This window comes from Lytechinus variegatus, chromosome 4 (genome assembly GCF_018143015.1).
Source record: "Lytechinus variegatus isolate NC3 chromosome 4, Lvar_3.0, whole genome shotgun sequence".
NCBI classification, from domain to species: domain Eukaryota; kingdom Metazoa; phylum Echinodermata; class Echinoidea; order Temnopleuroida; family Toxopneustidae; genus Lytechinus; species Lytechinus variegatus.
The window spans coordinates 4,306,880-4,322,387 of record NC_054743.1 but is presented as its reverse complement, the minus strand read 5'-3'; positions in this window follow the sequence as shown (position 1 = coordinate 4,322,387).

Sequence of the window (15,508 nt, the reverse complement as noted above, 5' to 3'; positions counted from 1 at the left end):
TCGCCATTCATAAAAGTAGAAAGGGTTCGCCAGTCATAATAGTTGATGAGGGTCTCTATTCATGAAAGTAGAAAGGGTTTGCCAGTCATAATAAACGAAAAAGGTTCTCATGTCATAATAATGGATGAGGGTCGCCAGTCATAGCAGTAAAAAGGGTTTTCCCAATCATAAATAGTTTTTGAGGGTCGTTAGTCATAATAGTAGAAAGGGTTCGCTGATCATAATAGTGGAGGAGGGTTGCCAGTCATAAAAGTGGATGGGGTTCGCCAGTCATAATTGTGGATGAGGGTCGCCAGTCATAAAAGTAGAAGGGGTTCGCCTGTCATAATAGTGGTTGAGGGTCGCCAGTCATAAAAGTAGATGGGGTTCGCCTGTCATAATAGTGGATGAGGGTTGCTATTCATAATAGTAGAAAGGGTAAGCCAGTCATAATAATGGATGAGGGTCGCCAGTCATAAAAGTGGAAGGGATTCGCCCGTTATAATGGTAGATGTACATGAGGGTCGCTAGTCATAATAGAAGAAAGGGTTCGTCGGTCATAATAGTGGATGAGGGTCGCTAGTCATAAAAGTAGATGGGGTTCGCCAGTCATAATTGTGGATGAGGGTCGCCAGTCATAAAAGTATAAGGGGTTCGCCTGTCATAATAGTGGAAGAGGGTTCCTATTCACAATAGTGGATGAGGGTCACTATTCATAAAAGTAGCAAGGGTAAGCCAGTTATAATAATGGATGGGAGTCGTCAGTCATATTAGTGGAAGCGGTTCGCAAGTCATAATAGTTGATGAGAGTCGCCAGTCAAAACATTAGAAATATTTCGCAAATCATAATAGTTAGTTAGGGTCCCTACTCATAAAATTTGATGAGGGTCGCCAGTCATAACAGTACAAGGGATTCACCAGTCATAATAGTTGATGAGGGTCGCCATTCATAAAAGTAAACATGGTTCGCCAGTCATAATAGTTGATGATGGTCTCTATTCATGAAAGTAGAAAGGGTTTGCATGTCATAATAAACGAAAAGGTTCTCATGTCATAATAATGGATGAGGGTCGCCAGTCATAGCAGTAGAAAGGGTTTTCCTAGTCACAAATAGTTTATGAGGGTTGTTAGTCATAATAGTAGAAAGGGTTCGCCGGTCATAATAGTGGATGAGGGTCGCCAGTCATAAAAGTGGATGAAGTTCGCCAGTCATAATTGTGGATGAGGGTCGCCAGTCATAAAAGTAGAAGGGGTTCGCCTGTCATAATAGTGGATGAGGGTCGCCAGTCATAAAAGTGGATGGGGTTCGCCAGTCATAATTGTGGATGAGGGTCGCCAGTCATAAAAGTAGAAGGGGTTCGCCTGTCATAATAGTGGATGAGGGTTGCTATTCACAATAGTGGATGAGGGTCGCTATTCATAATAGTAGAAAGGGTAAGCCAGTCATAATAATGGATGAGGGTCGCCAGTCATAAAAGTGGAAGGGATTCGCCCGTTATAATGGTAGATTTACATGAGGGTCGCTAGTCATAATAGAAGAAAGGGTTCGCCGGTCATAATAGTGGATGAGGGTCGCCAGTCATAAAAGTAGATGGGGTTCGCCAGTCATAATTGTGGATGAGGGTCGCCAGTCATAAAAGTAGAAGGGGTTCGCCTGTTATAATAGTGGAAGAGGGTTCCTTTTTCACAATAGTGGATGAGGGTCGCTATTCATAATAGTAGAAAGGGAAAACCAGTCATAATAATGGATGAGGGTCGCTAGTCATAAAAGTGGAAGGGATTCGCCAGTCAAAATAGTTGAGAAGGGTCACTATTCATAAAAGTTGCAATTGTTCGCCAGTCATAATAATGGATGAAGGTCGGCAGTCATAATAGTAGAAGCGGTTCTCCAGTCATAATAGTGGATGAGTGTCGCTATTCATAAAAGTAAAAAAGGTTAGCAAGTCATCATAATAAAAAGGGTTAGCCAGTCATAATAATGGATTAGGGTCACCAATCATAACAGTAGAATTGGTTTTTTTTTTAGTCAAAATAATGGATGAGGGTCGCCAGTCATAAAATAGAAGGGGTTCGCCTGTCATAATAGTGGATGAGGGTTGCTATTCATAAAAGTAGAAAGGGTTCGTCAGTTATAATAATGGATGGGAGTCGTCAGTCATATTAGTGGAAGTGGTTTGCCAGTCATAATAGTTGATGAGAGTCGCCAGTCAAAACATTAGAAGGATTTCGCAAATCATAATAGTTAGTTAGGGTTCCTAGTCATAAAATTTGATGAGGGTTGCCGGTCATAACAGTACAAGGGATTCACCAGTCATAATAGTTGATGAGGGTCGCCATTCATAAAAGTAGAAAGGGTTCGCCAGTCATAATAGTTGATGAGGGTCTCTATTCATAAAAGTAGAAAGGGTTTGCATGTCATAATAAACGAAAAGGTTCTCATGTCATAAAAATGGATGAGGGTCGCCTGTCATAGCAGTAGAAAGGGTTTTCCCAATCATAAATAGTGTATGAGGGTCGTTAGTCATAATAGTAGAAAGGGTTTGCCGGTCATAATAGTGGATGAGGGTCGCCAGTCATAAAGTGGATGGGGTTCGCCAGTCATAATTGTGGATGAGGGTCGCCAGTCATAAAAGTAGAAGGGGTTCGCCTGTCATAATAGTGGATGAGGGTCGCCAGTTATAAAAGTGGATGGGGTTCGCCAGTCATAATTGTGGATGAGGGTCGCCAGTCATAAAAGTAGAAGGGGTTCGCCTCTCATAATAGAGGATGAGGGTTGCTATTCACAATAGTGGATGAGGGTCGCTATTCCTAATAGTAGAAAGGGTAAGCCAGTCATAATAATGGATGAGGGTCGCCAGTCATAAAAGTGGAAGGGATTCGCCCGTTATAATGGTAGATTTACATGAGGGTCGCTAGTCATAATAGAAGAAAGGGTTCGCCGGTCATAATAGTGGATGAGGGTCGCCAGTCATAAAATAGAAGGGGTTCGCCTGTCATAATAGTGGAAGAGGGTTCCTATTCACAATAGTGGATGAGGGTCGCTATTCATAATAGTAGAAAGGGTAAGCCAGTCGTAATAATGGATGAGGGTCGCTAGTCATAAAAGTGGAAGGGATTCGCCAGTCAAGATAGTTGAGAAGGGTCACTATTCATAAAAGTAGCAAGGGTTCGCCAGTTATAATAATGGATGGGAGTCGTCAGTCATATTAGTGGAAGCGGTTCGCAAGTAATAATAGTTGATGAGAGTCGCCAGTCAAAACATTAGAAATATTTCGCAAATCATAATAGTTAGTTAGGGTCCCTACTCATAAAATTTGATGAGGGTCGCCGGTCATAACAGTACAAGGGATTCACCAGTCATAATAGTTGATGAGGGTCGCCATTCATAGAAGTAAACATGGTTCGCCAGTCATAATAGTTGATGATGGTCTCTATTCATGAAAGTAGAAAGGGTTTGCATGTCATAATAAACGAAAAGGTTCTCATGTCATAATAATGGATGAGGGTCGCCAGTCATAGCAGTAGAAAGGGTTTTCCTAGTCACAAATAGTTTATGAGGGTCGTTAGTCATAATAGTAGAAAGGGTTCGCCGGTCATAATAGTGGATAAGGGTCGCCAGTCATAAAAGTGGATGAAGTTCGCCAGTCATAATTGTGGATGAGGGTCGCCAGTCATAAAAGTAGAAGGGGTTCGCCTGTCATAATAGTGGATGAGGGTCGCCAGTCATAAAAGTGGATGGGGTTCGCCAGTCATAATTGTGGATGAGGGTCGCCAGTCATAAAAGTAGAAGGGGTTCGCCTGTCATAATAGTGGATGAGGGTTGCTATTCACAATAGTGGATGAGGGTCGCTATTCATAATAGTAGAAAGGGTAAGCCAGTCATAATAATGGATGAGGGTCGCCAGTCATAAAAGTGGAAGGGATTCGCCCGTTATAATGGTAGATGTACATGAGGGTTGCTAGTCATAATAGAAGAAAGGGTTTGCCAGTCATAGTAGTGGATGAGGGTCGTCAGTCATAAAAGTAGATGGGGTTCGCTAGTCATAATTGTGGATGAGGGTCTCCAGTCATAAAAGTAGAAGGAGTTCGCCTGTCATAATAGTGGAAGAGGGTTCCTATTCACAATAGTGGATGAGGGTCGCTATTCATAATAGTAGAAAGGGTAAGCCAGTCATAATAATGGATTAGGGTCGCTAGTCATAAAAGTGGAAGGGATTTGCCAGTCAAAATAGTTGAGAAGGGTCAATATTCATAAAAGTAGCAAGGGTTCGCCACTCATAATAATGGATGAAGGTCGGCAGTCATAATAGTAGAAGCGGTTCTCCAGTCATAATAGTGGATGGGTGTCGCTATTCATAAAAGTAAAAAAGGTTAGCAAGTCATCATAATAAAAGGGTTTGCCAGTCATAATAATGGATTAGGGTCACCAGTCATAACAGTAGAATTGGAGGTTTTTTTCGGTCAAAATAATGGATGAGGGTCGCCAGTTATAAAATAGAAGGGGTTCGCCTGTCATAATAGTGGATGAGGGTTGCTATTCATAAAAGTAGAAAGGGTTCGGCAGTTATAATAATGGATGGGAGTCGTCAGTCATATTAGTGGAAGCGGTTCGCCAGTCATAATAGTTGATGAGAGTCGCCAGTCAAAACATTAGAAGGATTTCGCAAATCATAATAGTAAGTTAGGGTCCCTAGTCATAAAATTTGATGAGGGTCGCCAGTCATAACAGTACAAGGGATTCACCAGTCATAATAGTTGATGAGGGTCGCCATTCATAAAAGTAGAAAGGGTTCGCCAGTCATAATAGTTGATGAGGGTCTCTATTCATGAAAGTAGAAAGGGTTTGCCAGTCATAATAAACGAAAAAGGTTCTCATGTCATAATAATGGATGAGGGTCGCCAGTCATAGCAGTAAAAAGGGTTTTCCCAAACATAAATAGTTTTTGAGGGTCGTTAGTCATAATAGTAGAAAGGGTTCGCTGATCATAATAGTGGATGAGGGTCGCCAGTCATAAAAAAGGATGGGGTTCGCCAGTCATAATTGTGGATGAGGGTCGCCAGTCATAAAAGTAGAAGGGGTTCGCCTGTCATAATATTGGATGAGGGTCGCCAGTCATAAAAGTAGATGGGGTTCGCCTGTCATAATAGTGGATGAGGGTTGCTATTCATAATAGTAGAAAGGGTAAGCCAGTCATAATAATGGATGAGGGTCGCCAATCATAAAAGTGGAAGGGATTCGCCCGTTATAATGGTAGATGTACATGAGGGTCGCTAGTCATAATAGAAGAAAGGGTTCGTCGGTCATAATAGTGGATGAGGGTCGCCAGTCATAAAAGTAGATGGGGTTCGCCAGTCATAATTGTGGATGAGGGTCGCCAGCCATAAAAGTAGAAGGGGTTCGCCTGTCATAATAGTGGCAGAGGGTTCCTATTCACAATAGTGGATGAGGGTCGCTATTCATACTAGTAGAAAGGGTAAGCCAGTCGTAATAATGGATGAGGGTCGCTAGTCATAAAAGTGGAAGGGATTCGCCAGTCAAGATAGTTGAGAAGGGTCATTATTCATAAAAGTAGCAAGGGTTCGCCAGTTATAATAATGGATGGGAGTCGTCAGTCATATTAGTGGAAGCGGTTCGCCAGTCATAATAGTTGATGAGAGTCGCCAGTCAAAACATTAGAAGGATTTCGCAAATCGTAATAGTACGTTAGGGTCCCTAGTCATAAAATTTGATGAGGGTCGCCAGTCATAACAGTACAAGGGATTCACCAGTCATAATAGTTGATGAGGGTCGCCATTCATAAAAGTAAACATGGTTCGCCAGTCATAATAGTTGATGATGGTCTCTATTCATGAAAGTAGAAAGGGTTTGCATGTCATAATAAACGAAAAGGTTCTCATGTCATAATAATGGATGAGGGTCGCCAGTCATAGCAGTAGAAAGGGTTTTCCTAGTCACAAATAGTTTATGAGGGTCGTTAGTCATAATAGTAGAAAGGGTTCGCCGGTCATAATAGTGGATAAGGGTCGCCAGTCATAAAAGTGGATGAAGTTCGCCAGTCATAATTGTGGATGAGGGTCGCCAGTCATAAAAGTAGAAGGGGTTCGCCTGTCATAATAGTGGATGAGGGTCGCCAGTCATAAAAGTGGATGGGGTTCGCCAGTCATAATTGTGGATGAGGGTCGCCAGTCATAAAAGTAGAAGGGGTTCGCCTGTCATAATAGTGGATGAGGGTTGCTATTCACAATAGTGGATGAGGGTCGCTATTCATAATAGTAGAAAGGGTAAGCCAGTCATAATAATGGATGAGGGTCGCCAGTCATAAAAGTGGAAGGGATTCGCCCGTTATAATGGTAGATTTACATGAGGGTCGCTAGTCATAATAGAAGAAAGGGTTCGCCGGTCATAATAGTGGATGAGGGTCGCCAGTCATAAAAGTAGAAGGGGTTCGCCTGTCATAATAGTGGATGAGGGTTGCTATTCACAATAGTGGATGAGGGTCGCTATTCATAATAGTAGAAAGGGTAAGCCAGTCATAATAATGGATGAGGGTCGCCAGTCATAAAAGTGGAAGGGATTCGCCCGTTATAATGGTAGATTTACATGAGGGTCGCTAGTCATAATAGAAGAAAGGGTTCGCCGGTCATAATAGTGGATGAGGGTCGCCAGTCATAAAATAGAAGGGGTTCGCCTGTCATAATAGTGGATGAGGGTTGCTATTCATAAAAGTAGAAAGGGTTCGTCAGTTATAATAATGGATGGGAGTCGTCAGTCATATTAGTGGAAGTGGTTTGCCAGTCATAATAGTTGATGAGAGTCGCCAGTCAAAACATTAGAAGGATTTCGCAAATCGTAATAGTACGTTAGGGTCCCTAGTCATAAAATTTGATGAGGGTCGCCAGTCATAACAGTACAAGGGATTCACCAGTCATAATAGTTGATGAGGGTCGCCATTCATAAAAGTAGAAAGGGTTCGCCAGTCATAATAGTTGATGAGGGTCTCTATTCATGAAAGTAGAAAGGGTTTGCCAGTCATAATAAACGAAAAAGGTTCGCATGTCATAATAATGGATGAGGGTCGCCAGTCATAGCAGTAAAAAGGGTTTTCCCAATCATAAATAGTTTTTGAGGGTCGTTAGTCATAATAGTAGAAAGGGTTCGCTGATCATAATAGTGGATGAGGGTCGCCAGTCATAAAAGTGGATGGGGTTCGCCAGTCATAATTGTGGATGAGGGTCGCCAGTCATAAAAGTAGAAGGGGTTCCCTGTCATAATAGTGGATGAGGGTCGCCAGTCATAAAAGTAGATGGGGTTCGCCTGTCATAATAGTGGATGAGGGTTGCTATTCATAATAGTAGAAAGGGTAAGCCAGTCATAATAATGGATGAGGGTCGCCAGTCATAAAAGTGGAAGGGATTCGCCCGTTATAATGGTAGATGTACATGAGGGTCGCTAGTCATAATAGAAGAAAGGGTTCGTCGGTCATAATAGTGGATGAGGGTCGCCAGTCATAAAAGTAGATGGGGTTCGCCAGTCAAAATTGTGGATGAGGGTCGCCAGCCATAAAAGTAGAAGGGGTTCGCCTGTCATAATAGTGGAAGAGGGTTCCTATTCACAATAGTGGATGAGGGTCGCTATTCATAATAGTAGAAAGGGTAAGCCAGTCGTAATAATGGATGAGGGTCGCTAGTCATAAAAGTGGAAGGGATTCGCCAGTCAAGATAGTTGAGAAGGGTCACTATTCATAAAAGTAGCAAGGGTTCGCCAGTTATAATAATGGATGGGAGTCGTCAGTCATATTAGTGGAAGCGGTTCGCAAGTAATAATAGTTGATGAGAGTCGCCAGTCAAAACATTAGAAATATTTCGCAAATCATAATAGTTAGTTAGGGTCCCTACTCATAAAATTTGATGAGGGTCGCCGGTCATAACAGTACAAGGGATTCACCAGTCATAATAGTTGATGAGGGTCGCCATTCATAAAAGTAAACATGGTTCGCCAGTCATAATAGTTGATGATGGTCTCTATTCATGAAAGTAGAAAGGGTTTGCATGTCATAATAAACGAAAAGGTTCTCATGTCATAATAATGGATGAGGGTCGCCAGTCATAGCAGTAGAAAGGGTTTTCCTAGTCACAAATAGTTTATGAGGGTCGTTAGTCATAATAGTAGAAAGGGTTCGCCGGTCATAATAGTGGATAAGGGTCGCCAGTCATAAAAGTGGATGAAGTTCGCCAGTCATAATTGTGGATGAGGGTCGCCAGTCATAAAAGTAGAAGGGGTTCGCCTGTCATAATAGTGGATGAGGGTCGCCAGTCATAAAAGTGGATGGGGTTCGCCAGTCATAATTGTGGATGAGGGTCGCCAGTCATAAAAGTAGAAGGGGTTCGCCTGTCATAATAGTGGATGAGGGTTGCTATTCACAATAGTGGATGAGGGTCGCTATTCATAATAGTAGAAAGGATAAGCCAGTCATAATAATGGATGAGGGTCGCCAGTCATAAAAGTGGAAGGGATTCGCCCGTTATAATGGTAGATTTACATGAGGGTCGCTAGTCATAATAGAAGAAAGGGTTCGCCGGTCATAATAGTGGATGAGGGTCGCCAGTCATAAAAGTAGAAGGGGTTCGCCTGTCATAATAGTGGATGAGGGTTGCTATTCACAATAGTGGATGAGGGTCGCTATTCATAATAGTAGAAAGGGTAAGCCAGTCATAATAATGGATGAGGGTCGCCAGTCATAAAAGTGGAAGGGATTCGCCCGTTATAATGGTAGATTTACATGAGGGTCGCTAGTCATAATAGAAGAAAGGGTTCGCCGGTCATAATAGTGGATGAGGGTCGCCAGTCATAAAATAGAAGGGGTTCGCCTGTCATAATAGTGGATGAGGGTTGCTATTCATAAAAGTAGAAAGGGTTCGTCAGTTATAATAATGGATGGGAGTCGTCAGTCATATTAGTGGAAGTGGTTTGCCAGTCATAATAGTTGATGAGAGTCGCCAGTCAAAACATTAGAAGGATTTCGCAAATCATAATAGTTAGTTAGGGTTCCTAGTCATAAAATTTGATGAGGGTTGCCGGTCATAACAGTACAAGGGATTCACCAGTCATAATAGTTGATGAGGGTCGCCATTCATAAAAGTAGAAAGGGTTCGCCAGTCATAATAGTTGATGAGGGTCTCTATTCATAAAAGTAGAAAGGGTTTGCATGTCATAATAAACGAAAAGGTTCTCATGTCATAAAAATGGATGAGGGTCGCCTGTCATAGCAGTAGAAAGGGTTTTCCCAATCATAAATAGTGTATGAGGGTCGTTAGTCATAATAGTAGAAAGGGTTTGCCGGTCATAATAGTGGATGAGGGTCGCCAGTCATAAAAGTGGATGGGGTTCGCCAGTCATAATTGTGGATGAGGGTCGCCAGTCATAAAAGTAGAAGGGGTTCGCCTGTCATAATTACGGATGAGGGTCGCCAGTTATAAAAGTGGATGGGGTTCGCCAGTCATAATTGTGGATGAGGGTCGCCAGTCATAAAAGTAGAAGGGGTTCGCCTCTCATAATAGAGGATGAGGGTTGCTATTCACAATAGTGGATGAGGGTCGCTATTCCTAATAGTAGAAAGGGTAAGCCAGTCATAATAATGGATGAGGGTCGCCAGTCATAAAAGTGGAAGGGATTCGCCCGTTATAATGGTAGATTTACATGAGGGTCGCTAGTCATAATAGAAGAAAGGGTTCGCCGGTCATAATAGTGGATGAGGGTCGCCAGTCATAAAATAGAAGGGGTTCGCCTGTCATAATAGTGGAAGAGGGTTCCTATTCACAATAGTGGATGAGGGTCGCTATTCATAATAGTAGAAAGGGTAAGCCAGTCGTAATAATGGATGAGGGTCGCTAGTCATAAAAGTGGAAGGGATTCGCCAGTCAAGATAGTTGAGAAGGGTCACTATTCATAAAAGTAGCAAGGGTTCGCCAGTTATAATAATGGATGGGAGTCGTCAGTCATATTAGTGGAAGCGGTTCGCAAGTAATAATAGTTGATGAGAGTCGCCAGTCAAAACATTAGAAATATTTCGCAAATCATAATAGTTAGTTAGGGTCCCTACTCATAAAATTTGATGAGGGTCGCCGGTCATAACAGTACAAGGGATTCACCAGTCATAATAGTTGATGAGGGTCGCCATTCATAGAAGTAAACATGGTTCGCCAGTCATAATAGTTGATGATGGTCTCTATTCATGAAAGTAGAAAGGGTTTGCATGTCATAATAAACGAAAAGGTTCTCATGTCATAATAATGGATGAGGGTCGCCAGTCATAGCAGTAGAAAGGGTTTTCCTAGTCACAAATAGTTTATGAGGGTCGTTAGTCATAATAGTAGAAAGGGTTCGCCGGTCATAATAGTGGATAAGGGTCGCCAGTCATAAAAGTGGATGAAGTTCGCCAGTCATAATTGTGGATGAGGGTCGCCAGTCATAAAAGTAGAAGGGGTTCGCCTGTCATAATAGTGGATGAGGGTCGCCAGTCATAAAAGTGGATGGGGTTCGCCAGTCATAATTGTGGATGAGGGTCGCCAGTCATAAAAGTAGAAGGGGTTCGCCTGTCATAATAGTGGATGAGGGTTGCTATTCACAATAGTGGATGAGGGTCGCTATTCATAATAGTAGAAAGGGTAAGCCAGTCATAATAATGGATGAGGGTCGCCAGTCATAAAAGTGGAAGGGATTCGCCCGTTATAATGGTAGATTTACATGAGGGTCGCTAGTCATAATAGAAGAAAGGGTTCGCCGGTCATAATAGTGGATGAGGGTCGCCAGTCATAAAAGTAGAAGGGGTTCGCCTGTCATAATAGTGGATGAGGGTCGCCAGTTATAAAAGTGGATGGGGTTCGCCAGTCATAATTGTGGATGAGGGTCGCCAGTCATAAAAGTAGAAGGGGTTCGCCTCTCATAATAGAGGATGAGGGTTGCTATTCACAATAGTGGATGAGGGTCGCTATTCCTAATAGTAGAAAGGGTAAGCCAGTCATAATAATGGATGAGGGTCGCCAGTCATAAAAGTGGAAGGGATTCGCCCGTTATAATGGTAGATGTACATGAGGGTCGGTAGTCATAATAGAAGAAAGGGTTCGCCGGTCATAGTAGTGGATGAGGGTCGCCAGTCATAAAAGTAGATGGGGTTCGCTAGTCATAATTGTGGATGAGGGTCTCCAGTCATAAAAGTAGAAGGGGTTCGCCTGTCATAATAGTGGAAGAGGGTTCCTATTCACAATAGTGGATGAGGGTCGCTATTCATAATAGTAGAAAGGGCAAGCCAGTCCTAATAATGGATGAGGGTCGCTAGTCATAAAAGTGGAAGGGATTTGCCAGTCAAAATAGTTGAGAAGGGTCAATATTCATAATAGTAACAAGGGTTCGCCAGTCATAATAATGGATGAAGGTCGGCAGTCATAATAGAAGAAGCGGTTCTCCAGTCATTATAGTGGATGGGTGTCGCTATTCATAAAAGTAAAAAAGGTTAGCAAGTCATCATAATAAAAAGGGTTTGCCAGTCATAATAATGGATTAGGGTCACCAGTCATAACAGTAGAATTGGAGGTTTTTTTTGTCAAAATAATGGATGAGGGTCGCCAGTTATAAAATAGAAGGGGTTTGCCTCTCATAATAGTGGATGAGGGTTGCTATTCATAAAAGTAGAAAGGGTTCGGCACTTATAATAATGGATGGGAGTCGTCAGTCATATTAGTGGAAGCGGTTCGCCAGTCATAATAGTTGATGAGAGTCGCCAGTCAAAACATTAGAAGGATTTCGCAAATCATAATAGTAAGTCAGGGTCCCTAGTCATAAAATTTGATGAGGGTCGCCAGTCATAACAGTACAAGGGATTCACCAGTCATAATAGTTGATGAGGGTCGCCATTCATAAAAGTAGAAAGGGTTCGCCTGTCATAATAGTGGATGAGGGTCGCCAGTCATAAAAGTAGATGGGGTTCGCCAGTCATAATTGTGGATGAGGGTCGCCAGTCATAAAAGTAGAAGGGGTTCGCCTGGTATAATAGTGGAAGAGGGTTCCTTTTTCACAATAGTGGATGAGGGTTGCTATTCATAATAGTAGAAAGGGTAAGCCAGTCATAATAATGGATGAGGGTCGCTAGTCATAAAAGTGGAAGGGATTCGCCAGTCAAAATAGTTGAGAAGGGTCACTTTTCATAAAAGTTGCAAGAGTTCGCCAGTCATAATAATGGATGAAGGTCGGCAGTCATAATAGTAGAAGCGGTTCTCCAGTCATAATAGTGGATGAGTGTCGCTATTAATAAAAGTAAAAAAGGTTAGCAAGTCATCATAATAAAAAGGGTTTGCCAGTCATAATAATTGATTAGGGTCACCAATCATAAAAGTAGAATTAGGGTTTTTCAGTCAAAATAATGGATGAGGGTCGCCAGTTATAAAATAGAAGGGGTTCGCCTGTCATAATAGTGGATGAGGGTTGCTATTCATAAAAGTAGAAAGGGTTCGGCAGTTATAATAATGGATGGGAGTCGCCAGTCATATTAGTGGAAGCAGTTTGCCAGTCATAATAGTTGATGAGAGTCGCCAGTCAAAACATTAGAAGGATTTCGCAAATCATAATAGTTAGTTAGGGTCCCTAGTCATAAAATTTGATGAGGGTCGCCAGTCATAACAGTACAAGGGATTCACCAGTCATAATAGTTGATGAGGGTCTCTATTCATAAAAGTAGAAAGGGTTTGCCAGTCATAATAAACGAAAAGGTTCTCATGTCATAATAATGGATGAGGGTCGCCAGTCATAGCAGTAAAAAGGGTTTTCCCAATCATAAATAGTTTTTGAGGGTCGTTAGTCATAATAGTAGAAAGGGTTCGCTGATCATAATAGTGGATGAGGGTCGCCAGTCATAAAAGTGGATGGGGTTCGCCAGTCATAATTGTGGATGAGGGTCGCCAGTCATAAAAGTAGAAGGGATTCGCCTGTCATAATAGTGGATGAGGGTCGCCAGTCATAAAATTAGAAGGGGTTCGCCTGTCATAATAGTGGAAGAGGGTTCCTATTCACAATAGTGGATGAGGGTCGCTATTCATAATAGTAGAAAGGGTAAGCCAGTCATAATAATGGATGAGGGTCGCTAGTCATAAAAGTGGAAGGGATTCGCCAGTCAAAATAGTTGAGAAGGGTCACTATTCATAAAAGTAGCAAGGGTTCGCCAGTCATAATAATGGATGAAGGTCGGCAGTCATAATAGTAGAAGCGGTTCTGCAGTCATAATAGTGGATGGGTGTCGCTATTCATAAAAGTAAAAAAGGTTAGCAAGTCATCATAATAAAAAGGGTTTGCCAGTCATAATAATGGATTAGGGTCACCAGTCATAACAGTAGAATTGGTTTTTTTTCAGTCAAAATAATGGATGAGGGTCGCCTGTTATAAAATAGAAGGGTTCGCCTGTCATAATAGTGGATGAGGGTTGCTATTCATAAAAGTAGAAAGGGTTCGGCAGTTATAATAATGGATGGGAGTCGTCAGTCATATTAGTGGAAGCGGTTCGCCAGTCATAATAGTTGATGAGAGTCGCCAGTCAAAACATTAGAATGATTTTGCAAATCATAATAGTAAGTTAGGGTCCCCAGTTATAAAATTTAATGAGGTTCGCCGGTCATAACAATACAAGGGATTCACCAGTCATAATAGTTGATGAGGATTGCCATTCATAAAAGTAGAAAGGGTTCGCCAGTCATAATAGTTGATGAGGTCTCTATTCATAAAAGTAGAAAGGGTTTGCATGTCATAATAAACAAAAAGGTTCTCATGTCATAATAATGGATGAGGGTCGCCAGTCATAGCAGTAGAAAGGGTTTTCCCAATCATAAATAGTTTATGAGGGTCGTTAGTCATAATAGTAGAAAGGGGTCGCCTGTCATAATAGTGGATGAGGGTCGCCAGTCATAAAAGTAGAAGGGATTCGCCTGTCATAATTGTGGATGAGGGTCGCCAGTCATAAAAGTTGATAGGGTTCGCCAGTCATAATTGTGGATGAGGGTCGCCAGTCATAAAAGTAGAAGTGGTTCGCCTGTCATAATAGTGGATGAGGGTCGCCAGTCATAAAAGTGGATGGGGTTCGCCAGTCATAATTGTGGATGAGGGTCGCCAGTCATAAAAGTAGAAGGGGTTCGCCTGTCATAGTAGTGGATGAGGGTTGCTATTCACAATAGTGGATGAGGGTCGCTATTCATAATAGTAGAAAGGGTAAGCCAGTCATAATAATGGATGAGGGTCGCCAGTCATAAAAGTGGAAGGGATTCGCCCGTTATAGTGGAAGATGTACATGAGGGTCGCTAGTCATAATAGAAGAAAGGGTTCGCCGGTCATAGTAGTGGATGAGGGTCGCCAGTCATAAAAGTAGATGGGGTTCGCCAGTCATAATTGTGGATAAGGGTCGCCAGTCATAAAAGTAGAAGGGGTTCGCCTGTCATAATAGTGGATGAGGGTCGCCAGTCATAAAAGTGGATGGGGTTCGCCAGTCATAATTGTGGATGAGGGTCGCCAGTTATAAAAGTAGATGGGGTTCGCCTGTCATAATAGTGGATGACGGTTGCTATTCACAATAGTGGATGAGGGTCGCTATTCATAATAGTAGAAAGGGTAAGCCAGTCATAATAATGGATGAGGGTCGCCAGTCATAAAAGTGGAAGGGATTCGCCCGTTATAATGGTAGATTTACATGAGGGTCGCTAGTCATAATAGAAGAAAGGGTTCGCCGGTCATAATAGTGGATGAGGGTCGCCAGTCATAAAAGTAGAGTGGGTTCGCCAGTCATAATTGTGGATGAGGGTCGCTAGTCATAAAAGTGGAAGGGATTCGCCAGTCAAAATAGTTGAGAAGGGTCACTATTCATAAAAGTAGCAAGGGTTCGCTAGTCATAATAATGGATGAAGGTCGGCAGTCATAATAGTAGAAGCGGTTCTCCTGTCATAATAGTGGATGGGTGTCGCTATTCATAAAAGTAAAAAAGGTTAGCAAGTCATCATAATAAAAAGGGTTTGCCAGTCATAATAATGGATTAGGGTCACCAGTCATAAAAGTAGAAAGGGTTCGCCAGTCATAATAGTTGATGAGGGTCTCTATTCATAAAAGTAGAAAGGGTTTGCATGTCATAATAAACAAAAAGGTTCTCATGTCATAATAATGGATGAGGGTCGCCAGTCATAACAGTAGAAAGGGTTTTCCCAATCATAAATAGTTTATGAGGGTCGTTAGTCATAATAGTAGAAAGGGTTCGCCTGTCATAATAGTGGATGAGGGTCGCCAGTCATAAAAGTAGAAGGGATTCGCCTGTCATAATAGTGGATGAGGGTCGCCAGTCATAAAATTAGAAGGGGTTCGCCTGTCATAATAGTGGAAGAGGGTTCCTATTCACAATAGTGGATGAGGGTCGCTATTCATAATAGTAGAAAGGGTAAGCCAGTCATAATAATGGATGAGGGTCGCTAGTCATAAAAGTGGAAGGGATTCGCCAGTCAAAATAGT